We start from the raw sequence: 10,593 nt of genomic DNA on the forward strand, positions 1-10,593 counted from the left end.
GCCAGAAGCTAGGAGAGAGATCTGGAACAGATTTTCCCCTCAGAAGGGACCCACCCTGTCAATATCTTGATCTCAGACTTCTGGCCTCCAGAACTATGAGACAACAAATTTCTGTTGTTTAAACTGCCCAGTTTGTGATACCTTGTTATGGAAGCCCTACCAAACGAATACACATTCCTTTAGTGATTTAAAAAAAAAAAGTTCAGCGTTGTACTTTTCAATTCTATTGATAGAATTGCCATTTGATTCTTTTTAAAATTTCTATATTTTCAGTAATATTCTCTACTTGTTGAATTCTTTTAATTCTTTAAGCAGGGCTTTTTAAAAGTTATTTGAACATATTTATAATAGGTATTTTGAAATCTTTGTTAAGTCCAACATCTGGATCCCCTCAAAGGCAATTTCTATTGCTTGCTTTTTACCCTTAGGCATGGGTCAAATTTCTGTTTCTTTGAATGTCTTATAATTTTTTGCTGAAAAGGGACAGTTTTAGATAATAAACTGTAGTCAGTCTGGATACTGATTCTACTCCTCCCCCACGGGGCTTGTTTTAGTTGTTTGTTTCATCACTTGTTTATTTGTTTAGAGACTTGGCTGAACTGGTTCTGTCGGTAGTGGTAGCAGTCGGTAGGCTCAGATGTCCCCGCTTAGATATTTTCCCCTTTGTTTTTGTCTTATAGCCTAGCTACCTAGGTGTGGCTCCTGCATCAGCTTCTGTGTCATTGGTCAAAAATTGTGCTTTAGCTTCTTAGCCAGTTAGAATTTCCTTCTTTTTCATTGGATATATGAGTGGCTTTGAGACTGCTTTCACATTTTAGGGATTTTGTGATTTTTGTCCCACATTCAGCCAGGGACCAGTAGTTTGCAAGTTCCTTCTCTAATCACCCTTGAGACGGTGCAGTTTTGAAGACGTGTAGTCTTCCAGACTACAAAGGATGAGTATGATTTTATTTTGAAACCTGGCTTCCTAGGAGTTGCTTCTGGATTAGAACAGCTTAGTTTTAGACAGGGTTTGAAAAGATGTGGGACCTACTAAGCCTCTAGTGACAATAAGGCTTCTGCCCCTTGCTGATGCTTCTTTGTGTGGCTTAGAGATTGCTTTTAAGTTTACCCCACGCCCTGCTCTTATTGCTCCTGAGTGGAGGCAGTCGAATGCTGACACAGTGTTCCTGAGTTGACTGCAACCTCTGGGAGGTTCTCTTGGCCATCTCTTTCCTTGGCTTTCTTTGTTAAAGTTCTACTGCTCTTTCATTTCATTGGTTGCTACTGATGTTATGGAACTACTGCCTTTCTTAATTGCTTACCACCAATATCTCTATTGTTTTTGACACTTAGGCATGCAATTTTTCATACTCTGTTCCAGATAAACTCAGTTCCCTCAGGCAGAGCTGTGCAGCTCTTTGTCCATAAGTCCTGCCTCTCTCTCTGGGCAAAACCCAAGTGACACTCCCTGCTCTGCAAGAGGGCACCCCTGGTCTATTGTCTTGCTTTTCCAAGCATGCAAACTTTGCTTTATGAGCAAGGAGGAGGTGATGGGGTCCCAATGTTTTTGACCTGCCATTCTGGGAATAGAGCTTCCGCCCCAAAGTGACTGTAGGGTGAAGGTAGCAAGCCTCAATCCCCTCCACCATGCCCACTGGGAATAGAGTTTCTGTAACAGAGAACTGGGGTGTTGAGAAACAGCAGTAACCTGGTCCTCCTGAGGTGAAACCTTAGCCTTAGACTGGGAGCTGAGAGAGCGGAGAGAAAGCCCCATCTTCTTGAATGAACCTTCCTGGTGTAAAGATTTCATAACACACAGATGGAGGTGAGGGTGGGAACACATCGTAGTTCAATGCCACACTTTCACTATTTTTACTGAGATTTAGTGAATTTTCTTTAATACATGTTTCTCCATTTGCTGTATGCTATTTGCTTATGACAATTTCCAGAGACTATACACGTTTTTTTTTTTTTAAAAGTAATCTCACCAGTTAAATGGATGTTGTGTTGAGGTTACACACTGTCACTTGACCATTCTGGAAGTCCTGCCTGCCCATGCAGTTTTTACTGGGCATCTCTTTTACTCAGTCTCCAGCTTCCCATCATGCAGTTGCTCAGCCTCTCTCTTGCCTGACTTCCTCTCCTCTCTTTCCTTGCTTTTTATTTGATCCCAAACAACTCTTGCTTTTTAAAAAAAATTTAGTTGTTTTTACCCCTACTCCTCTTCTCCAGACAAAATTGGCCCATTAAGGTGATGACTGAATCAAGTTAGCTCCTTTCTCCCAGGACAAATTCTGCAATCCAGGTCTCAGATGAACAAAAGTTTATCCCATAATATATGATCTTATGTTTTAATAGCCAATATTTTGTTTATTTTTATTAAAAAAATTTTTTAAATTATTGAAGTATCGTTGCTGTATATTATATAAGTTAACAGGGGTACAATATAGTAATTCACTATTTTGAAAGGTTGTGCTCCATTTATAGTTATTACAAAATATTGGCTATATCCCCTGTGTTGTACAATATATCCTTGTAACTTATTTTATACATAATAGTTTGTACTTAATACTCTACCCCTATCTTGCCCCTCCTCTCTTCCCTCTCCCCACTGGTCACCACTAGTTTGTCCTTTATATCTGTGAGCCTGTTTCTTTTTTGTTATATTCACTAGTTTATTTTTTAGACTTTTTAGATTCCTCCATGATGTACAATCTTATATCACTTATTTACTAAAACCCTGAATGGCTGTGAAGGAGCCAGGTGCCATGTCATATGGTGGGGCCCCAAGACAGGAAGATGGTTCTTGCACCTGAGGGCCTCTCTGTCTCCTATAGGCAACAGACATGGGAATAACTCACAGCAACTGTGTGCGAAGGACGAAGTAGGGGGTGCGTGCAGGGGCTACAGGAATGACTTGCTTTCTGGGCAGCAGCATAAGGTTTCTTAAGAGAGGGATTGAAAGGGCACGCCTTGCAGAGGAGCTGCAGGGAAGCAGAGAGGTGCGAAAAGTGAGGTTTAAGCAATTAAAAATAGTTCAGTGAGAACAGAGGGAAAGAGTATAGGGATGCTGAGATGAGAGACTAGAAAGGTATAGAGAGACATGCATCTCTGTTAACTAGGTGTCTCATACTCTACCTCCCTAATCTGATGTGGTTTAACCAGAGCTGACTCATATTGTTTGAGGGTTTTCAGTTCAGTCACTGTGTAACATTCTGCTGCATGTAGTGAAAGCTTTCCATAAGTAATTGACTGTTGCCCAGAATGTTGGTTATGTTTGTAAGTTGGCATTTAGTATTTCACATCATAAAGACCATAGCCAGATACCCCCATCCCAGGACTTGCTAAGAGATAGCCAAGACGGTCCTTTGAAACTCCCCCTATACTTCCTCTAACCTAGAAAAGCAGAAGTCTAGACTCTAAATGGAAGTTCATGGGAGGAATCCCTGAGAGAAGGAGGTTGTCAGCCTAGGGACAGTGCTGAGGATCTGCTTCTGATCCCGGGCAAGTGAAGGGCACCAAGAGAACCACTGGAAAGATTGGGAGTACCTCCTGGAAAGGGACCCTGGCATCTTAATTTTATTTAACACTTACATAACAAGTACAAAATGCAAGGCACTATATTAAACACTTTATATGTATATTAACTCATTTAATCCTTAACCAACCATTTGATACTGGTAATTTAGCTTTTCTACTTTATGTATGGGGCACTGAGACTTGTTCAAGGTCACTTGGATGGTAAACGAAAAACTCAGGTTTAAATACTGTGAGTCTGGCTGCCATACTGCCTCCCTGATGGGTGACTGGGCTCAAACTATCTTGAAAGAACTCTCCCAAGACAGCAGCTTGCTGTGGTGTGGGAACCCTTGGCTGTGAGAAAGGAGAGCTGAGTAGGGCCATCACAGAGGCCTAGAAGGGTGGGCATTGCCTAGTGAATAGAGATCAGAAGAATGAAAGAATGAACCACACCTTCCCACTGGAGGTACGTGGACAATGGGTCAAGCCTGTATGAAGGAAGAGGAGAAGTTTCGAATTAAATATAATATTAGGCCATAATTCTCATGACTGAAAGGGCATCTCACTTATCACTGGGATTCAGGAAGCCAGCAGTTAACATCCTTCTTCCTTGCCTGATCTTTATGTAAATCAACTGAATGATTTAGGAGTTAGAAAGAGGGAAATTTAAAATACAGCATCACTTCAACTTTTGACAGATAAAGCTGGTTGGAGAATAAGGCTTTTATTGTGTCTGATACAGCTCAGCTAAAACCTTGTCCTAGAATCAACTTGCTCACCCAGTCACAGAAGAGTTGGACGATTACTACTCCAGAAGTAATGAGAGGGACTTCCCTGGTGGTCCAGAGGTGAAGATGTCTTGCTCCCAATGCAGGGGGCCTGGGTTTGATCCTTGGTCAGGGAACTGGATCCCGCATGCCGCAACTAAGACCCGGCGCAGCCAAATAAATAAATATTAAAAAAAAAGAAGTAATGAGGGAGGCACAAAAGAGAGATGAGAGCTTCTTTCAATGAATGTTCTTCTACTTGTATATGTGAGGAGTGAGAATAAGTGCCTTTAATAGTTACCTGAATGAAATTGTTCTCAAAACTGAAAATAACCAGGAAAAGATGGAATCTTCCACAAATATTGGAAACTGCAGAGACAAGAATGTGGACAGAGCATGTAGGAAGACAGTGGTTGGTCTAAAATAAAGCCATACCCTGAAACGCAGGAGTTCAGCCATTCCACCATCAGTGACATTTGCACACCAGATCACTTTTACTCATCTTCCATGTGAAGGGAAAACACACAGCCCTAACTTGTTTCTAAGTGTGAACTACAGTCCCTTTTCACTTACTATTTCACTTCATTAGTTACTTATGCTATTTATGCTTTCTCCTTTCCCAGTCCTTCCACTGATTGTAATGTTATTCAAGTTAATTTTCATAGATAAATTATTCCAACAACGGTTTAAGTGTAACTTAGTTGATATAATTGTGCATCAATTTTGGTAAATACAGAATGTGATGTTAAGTATTTTATGCTAACATAAGCTCTTGGTTTCTCTGATCAGTAAAATTTTCTGAATAATAATAAATTATATCCTCCTCATTATCCTTAAGGTTCCTTCAAACCCCATGAATTTCAATAACGAGTGATGAAGGGAAATGGAAAATGTTCTTAATTAGACTCCCGTATAGGATAAAACAAAATAGAAAACACACACATTCACAGCTTCCTTTCTTAATGAAAGTATTTTTCACTTCCATCAGTAGACCATTTTTCTGTTTTAATTTTGAAGGATTTCCCAAAACAGCAAGATTGAATATAGTCATTTAAAGAAATTCAACTGTTGAAAATTGGTAATTCCCTTCCATTCCATAATTCAAAGTAATTTTGAGGCTCAAATACCATCCTAAGGCTAAAACAATTTATTTCAAAAATATGTTGCAGAGGGAGGAGTCTTCATCCTTGTCTTCTTTTTCTTTTTCTCCTTCATCTTGCATTTGCTTTCTTATCTTTTCTGCTGTCCTCCTTCCCCTCTTCAACATTTCTCTCCTCCTTAACCTTCTTTACCCCTTCAGCAGATTCAGACTTACTGGATCTCTAGTTCCCAAGACCCAGGAGAGAGAGTCTTTTCCCAGACTTATAGCAGATCCCTTAAAAGGCTTTGCCTGGCCTGGCTCAGGTCACATCTCCATGAATGTGAAGTGTCCTGAAGGATGTGGCTCTGATGGACCAGGGGTTGGTCTTGATCTGAAACTGCAGAGTAGAGATGATGAGTCACAAGGACTAAGCAACAGGAAGGGATGATTCCTGAAATCATCAGACGTATTCTCTTACTAGAAAAAAGGAGGCAACGGATGCTGGCAGGACAGAACAATAGAGTACGTCTACAGTCGTGTGTGTGTGTGTGTGTGTGTGTGTGTGTGTGTGTGTGTGTGTGTGTCTGTGTGTCTGTGTGTGTCTGTGTATACTTTGGTGATACACTAGGAAGAACTTTTCCCAACACAGAAGTATCATATTTTTGGTGTTTTTACAATTATATTTAATGCAGTAAAAATTGGGTTTTGGGGTGAAGTAAATCTATTTTTTAAAATAGACAATTTCTAAAACCTGTTGAATAACTCATGCTTCCTCACCTGATTTTAAGAGGTATGGTTTTATTGTTGTTTTTTTTTTAACATCTTTATTGGAGTATAATTGCTTTACAATGGTGTGTTAGTTTCTCCTTTATAACAAAGTGAATCAGTTATACATATGTCCCCATATCTCTTCCCTCTTGCGTCTCCCTCCCTCCAACCCTCCCTATCCCACCCTCTAGGTGGTCACAAACCACCTAGCTGATCTCCCTGTGCTATGCGGCTACTTCCCACTAGCTATCTGTTTTACGTTTGGTAGTGTATATATGTCCATGCTACTCTCTCACTTTATCACAGCTTACCCTTCCCCCTCCAAGAGATATGGTTTTTAAAATCTAAACTGCCATATATAGGTGCAGGGCACATAGAGGACTGATAGCTCCACTATTTGCCACAATGCGCTTCTTGTCATGAAATCTCCACAGCTTCTCTTGGGAGCCTCACAGCCCCCAAGGAATCTGTGGATCTCAGAGGCCCAGAGCTCAACCTGAGATCTCCCCTCTCTACACACCACCGTCATAGCAGCGTTTGGATAATCAAGGACATTCTGTTTTTTATACATTTCATTTGTTTATCCAATGGGTATTAAAAAAATAATTGTGAAGTACACACTCACACGTTTCAAATCAACTTAAAACAGACATAGGTATAAGCCTTTTGGCCAACTACAGCAAATAGTATCAATTGGGAGCAAAGACATTTCCTTTAGATATTTTAAGACATAGGAATTAAGTTGATTTAAAAGAACATTAGGTATTTATTCTATGATGGAAATAGTGCTGGATATGAAGTCAGCACACTCCTACTCATTATCTGCTTGACGTTGAGCTAGTTGCCTAACTTCTAAGCACTGTTTTCCTCATCTATAAAGTAAGGGTAATACTGTGACTTACAAGGCTATTTTGAAGATTAAATAAGAATGATTGAATATCCATTATCAATTTGGTGGTATGCTAACTTGCTGAGTCAGTGCTTAGTTAGTTGTAATTCATCTTTAAAACCACAAAATTACCCTCACATATTGTCATAGCCAAACGCTTGCGACATAGGAGACAGCTAAGTATTGCTTATTCATGTCAGTAAAACATTCCCTACATCTGTTCTAGTACTATCTATGGTGCTTCTCAAATCCAAGTCCATGAACTCCAAGAATTAATGAAGGATGAATAAGTTGAAAAAAACTGTAACTGCTTGGCTCATAGCAGAAGCCTCTCAAATAATGTTATTTTAAAACTATAATCAAGACAATTGAAAGAGGTGTTGAAAAATGTGGTATACTGTCAGCAATAAATATTTTGGTTGTACACTTTCCAGAAGAATTAGTTTTAAAACTTAAAATAGTTATGTGTTATGTAGGGTTCATGCAAATGGATTTATTTCATTATTTTTGCTTATTTTGTGGCTGTTTTGAGGCAAGCTTTCCTCTGTCACATCTATCGTTTCTCCCTGAAGTGCATTCACAGACTCCTTGGAGTGATGGAATCTTCCTGCCGTTATTGGTGGTGCCTGGTCAGAGGTTGCTTCACTCTAGGACATTTCTCTGGAGCTGTTTCATTTGTGCAAGGGACCAGCAGCACTTGGGTGTTATTTTATATTAAATTAAACATACACACATTAGCACTTTACAGGCAAAATTGTATACATGGCCACTTTCATATTTTTAAATGCCAGATGGATATGAACCCGAGTTTAATATTGTTGGATGTCGTTTGTCGGGGGGACAGGTTCTAGAGTGGTTACCAAGATCCCCACCTCCTAGAGTTCTCTTGAGTGTGGGCAGGACCTGTGACTTGATTCTAACCAATAGAACAGGGCAAAGGTGATGGATCTTTGTGATTACATTTATGGCATGATTCTGTGGTCATGCTACATAAAACTGTAACACTGTCTTGTGGGAGTATTGCTCTCCCTTCTTGGTTTTGAAGAAGTGGGCAGCCATGTTGGGAAAGCCCACACACAGGGAACTCCAGGCAGTGCTTAGGAGATAAGGGCAATCTCTTTCCTACAAACAGCAAGAAGATGAGGGCTTTGGTCCTGCAGCTACAAGGAAATGAACTCTACCAATAACCTGAGAGAGTTTGGAAGTAGGTCCTCCCCCAGCGGAGCCTCTGATGAGACCACAACCCCAACCAGCATCTTGGTTTCAGGCTTGTCAGACCCTGAGGCAGAGGACCCAGCTAAGCCATGCTTGGACTCCTGACCCACAGAAACTATAGATACTATTTACAGAAACTATGCATAATAAACGTGTTGTTTTATGCTGCTGTGTTTGTGGTTATTGATTATGCATCAGTAGATAATACCTTTTTTTCTAAATTTGTCACCAGATCATCTGCTCCATTGTGAGCATCTGATAAACCAAGGAGTTGAATGAATGATCTTAATCCATTATATAATGCAAAGAGTTGATATCAAGGGATAAATAACAAGGCAATATTTAAGGGCCAATGATACAGTAGAAACTCTATGAAGCCATGGTCTGGGATTTAGGTTCTGGTTTCCCTCTTTGTACAATTAAAAAATCAAATGTTCAGACTAAATAAATTTTAAGTTCCATTGTAGCTGTAAATTTATTAAGGGTTTTAAAATTTTAAAACATGAGTACAAAACCCTTTAAACATGAATACAAAACCAAGGGCTATTGATCTCAAGATCTTATCCCTTCTCTAAAAATTATAGCTTTATTACCTCTAGTTAACCATTAAATAAATTTTAGTTTTATTTTGGAATTCATGTTCATAATCACCTGGATGGGATTAAAAGGACTTTATCTAATGACTAAAGAGAGCATATTAACTTCTCATTAGATACCAACTGATTAATTACATAATATTGTTTCATCTCATCTGTTTTGTTAAACTGGGAAATCTACCAGCAGGGACATGACAATTTAGATACAGCGTGTTAAGTATAAATAGACTTTCTCAATTCATTATTGTATTAAAGAAAAGTGGTATCTTTTCTTTCCAAGCTGAAAAAATTTGAAATATTTGATCTTTATACATATCCTGCCCATAAAAAAAGAAAGAAGAAAGAAACAAAGAAAACGAAAGGAAAGAAAATTAATCTAGACCACACAAGGAATTGAAATTAATTTAATTAGTTAATCCCATCCATTTCATTATTTAAAAAAAGACGTCATGCATTCCAGTTAGACTAGGGAATCTTTATTGCTTCACTTGTGTTATATGTTTGTGTAAAAGATCCTATCCAGTAGGTGTCAGCAAAGTAATCTTAAAAATAATCACAGAGGCTTCTCCTATTAGCTTCATGACTACTTGTAGGTAAATTATAAGAACTTTTCTGCTTACAGAGCAAGATGTTATTTTAGCGTATCTATAATTTAAAAAGAAGAAACTTCTTGATTTAAGAAAGCTGCTTTCTCCTCTTCTTCCCCATGTAATAAAAAGTCCATTCTGAAATATCGCATAGACGGCCAATACATGGTGTCAGTCATCACAATAAAACAGGGTATTTATGTACCTGGATAATACTAAAAGGAGGCATTATGATGTCGTCAAAAGATGTTAGTATATATGTGGGCATGTGTATATCTATCTATCATCCTCTAAGTGGCCCAGATGGTAAAATGTTAGCTGGAAAGTTTCTGAAATAAACAGCCAGGTCCATATCCACATCATTTTGAAATATACAGAGTATAAGAGGCAAATAGATCCAATATGTAGAAAGCTAACCTATGGTGGAATACATGCTCCTTCTTCCCCTCTCCTAAAGAGACCATGGTAAGGGGTTGTGAGAAGACCCAGCACAGTCAGAGGGGTTCCCTGTGGGAAGGGGGAGGGTAGGTCTTAGGAGAGGAAAGGGGAGCTGGCTTCTCAGGGAAGATGTGTAGACTGAGGGCAAGCACATTCCAGAGGAAGGCTTGGGTAGAAGGGAGTGTCCACCAGCTAGAAAGGGACAGCAGTGCAGTGGGGTATGTAGACCACAAATCAGGTAAGACAAAGAGAAGAGAAGCAGAGTAGGAGCAGGAAAATTTATTTCTTTGTTTTTAGAGAATTTTTATTGAAGTATTGATATAATATTTCAAGAAAGTGCACATATCAGAAGTGTAGAACTCAATAAATAGATATATGTATATATTAATATACAATATATAAATACATAGCAATAAAGATAACATTTGCCTAACTGGCAGCTAGACTCTGAAGGGAAAATTGAGAATTGAAACAGATAAATTGAATCAAACCAAACGAAAACAAACAGTAACCCCAGAAGACTCCTGTGTTCTAAAGATAAGATGCCTGACTATTCCAGCAACTCCTAAGTTTCACCCATTATGTTACGGTTTGGTGGTATCTCCTTGTGGATTTACTTTGCATTTCCCTGATGATCAATAATGTTGAGCATCATTACATATATTTATTACCTATTGGATATCTTTTTTTTTTCCATGAAGTGCCTTTTCAATCTCTTGCCCATCTTTCTATAGGTTATCATTTCATAGTA

This window comes from Leucopleurus acutus (genome assembly GCF_964270905.1).
Source record: "Leucopleurus acutus genome assembly, chromosome: 3".
Classification (NCBI taxonomy): domain Eukaryota; kingdom Metazoa; phylum Chordata; class Mammalia; order Artiodactyla; family Delphinidae; genus Leucopleurus; species Leucopleurus acutus.